Source organism: Oryzias melastigma, linkage group LG16 (genome assembly GCF_002922805.2).
Source record: "Oryzias melastigma strain HK-1 linkage group LG16, ASM292280v2, whole genome shotgun sequence".
Classification (NCBI taxonomy): domain Eukaryota; kingdom Metazoa; phylum Chordata; class Actinopteri; order Beloniformes; family Adrianichthyidae; genus Oryzias; species Oryzias melastigma.
The window spans coordinates 15,179,510-15,181,868 of NC_050527.1; the positions used below are offsets into that span (position 1 = coordinate 15,179,510).

At 38.6% G+C, this 2,359-nt stretch overlaps 1 long non-coding RNA gene across 1 annotated transcript in view; it reads right to left on the reverse strand.

The window, feature by feature from the left end:
- LOC118599790 overlaps positions 1 to 2,042 on the reverse strand; it is a 23,008-nt gene extending 20,966 nt beyond the window's left edge. The window contains exons 1-2 of the long non-coding RNA XR_004949293.1: positions 971 to 2,042; positions 787 to 905 (exon numbers count right to left, since the gene is read on the reverse strand). This is a non-coding gene — a long non-coding RNA (uncharacterized LOC118599790). The remainder of the gene's footprint in view (positions 1 to 786; positions 906 to 970) is intronic.
- Positions 2,043 to 2,359: the final 317 nt, after the last annotated feature.

The window sequence follows — 2,359 nt, forward strand, 5'->3', positions numbered from 1 at the left end:
TAGAAAGATAAAACAAGCATAATTTTAAGTAAACTAAACAGAGAAACATCATCCAGAGAAAACAAAACAATAGAACCTAAAAAAATCCCTGTAGCTTTAGAACCAGGACTCAAGTCCTTTTTCATCATTGTAATAATAATAAATCCAGTATGTCCAATTCTACTGTTCATCATACATTCGAAAACACTGTTTGCACATCACATTTGGACATGTCACATTTCAGTCATATAAAATCAGATCTGAATTTGTGAATATACTGTAGCCATTTTTTCCACATAGATTTAAATTTAATAATTTTACTTTTATTTGATGTCCTGAATTCTTTTCCTCGCTCTGTTGTATCGAATGCTTTTATTTTGAATCAACTATTGTATTTTCTGCTGCTTTTCTTTCATAAAGTGATTGTGTAATGTTTGTGATCTTTCTCCTGTTTATTGTTTTCTTGTGTACCTACCAGGGAACTATACAAATTAGCATCATTGGTCTAATCTGGTATATTTAGACCTATGACTCTCTAAATAGATGTCTATTAATGTACATTGTCCCAATCAAATATAAATAATCCCATAATGTAAAACTTCAGATTTTTCCAATAAGGCTGGCATGTTTTAACAGACACATTTATGTAAGGAAGAAAGATGCCTCTTCTAAGTTAAGGCCTCTTGTAGCCTCCAGCTAGCGACTCATGAGGGCTAGTGAACCCAAAACATATTGAGTCCCACCCTGAAAGTGCTGTTTTCTGACCTGAATGTCTTATCTGCACATACAAAGATGTGGATGACTCACCTTCAGCTTCCTCTGGTCACCTGTGAGCATCTCCCTCAGGGCAGAGAAACTCCTCAGCTGCTCCACACGACCATGCAGCCAAGCAGCCAGCTCTCTACTTTATGTTTTTGTGTTTAAAACTGTGAAAATCCATTATTTAGCAACATATAGCCTAGTAAGATGCAAAAGCCAACATATACTTTACCTTGACGCAGACAAATCACAACCTCCTCTGCTCTTGTGATCTCCATGCTGCTCACTCAGTCAAGTCTGTCAGCTGCTCTAAAATTGCTCAGCAGGTGCAGTGAAGACAGGTGAGTCAGGACCCCAAGAACACATGATCAATAATAAATCAGGACTGAGGACTGTGTTTCTTTTTTTTTCTTTTTTTCCCAGCATTCCCCGTTCTGCCATGTTCTAATTGGATGGACACACCTGACTCAGGTAATCAGCCATGAGAAGGGCCAAGAGATTTGGACAACATGCAAACACAACGCCCCTTGTGGCCTGGAGTTTTCCACCCCCTCATATAAATATAAGCTCTTAAGTCTTAAAGCCTTTTAGAAGTTTTGTAATATTAGCATTTACAAAAGCTAAAAAATAAAAAATACATTATTTTTTCAGTTATAATAATGTTAGTTTTTTGCAGTCTTTCTTTGAGGTACACACTTGAATGGTCCTGTCATATTTATTGACACACTACGTTATATTGGGCATGTGAAGATAGTGCAAAACATGCATTTACATTGACTTTTTACCAAAAGTGGACGCTTAAACCTGTGTTGTAGAGGGCGGTGCTATCATAGCTTAAGCACTTGTACAGGCAGGTCCGCAAATTCCGCTTCATTTTCCAAAACAAACATAAAAATAGTCTCTGTATCGAGCATCTCTTTCTTCCATCCTTTCAGCACCGCCAAAACATTTTCCTTTATTAAAGCTCAAACCACAAAGATCAGAAAGCACTTAACTCAGTAACATTAAATCACCAAAAACAAACAGCAAAGACACAATAGAGAGGTCTTTTCTTTGGTCCAAAGTTCCTCAGTCTCCCGTTTCAGCTGCACAGATGACAAATTCACAACAGCTGCCACTGGGACAAAAAAATCTCTGAACTCCTGCTTTTATTAGAAGCAACTGAAGTGAATGATGCAAAGTGAAAAATGATCTTTGGATGGCACTGCCTCGATATTTCACAGTAAGTGATGATCGCCCGAATGTAAAGGGAGTCTCTGCGTCCATATTTCACCGCAGAACAATGGAGTCGCTGGCGTTTGGCGGGGAGGAAATGTGCTTACACGGCATCAAAGGAGCTGCAGGATGGCTGCAGAATAAAACACAACGCTGCTAGATGGATCTAACAAGCTTCACAGCTGCACAAATCATTTGATCACCTAATACAAAGTTGTCTGAGTCTATGACACGCATCATTAGGCCATGTACTACAAAGCTGCACCAAGTTGAGTCTGTGAGAAAGAGAAAGGCGCATCAACTATATAAAAAGTACATGCATGTATCTGTCTGTCAAATCAGTGTATGACATGCCTGCTTCCCTTGTTACTGGCTTATATGAGGCTGTGTGTATGAAGACAAGAGA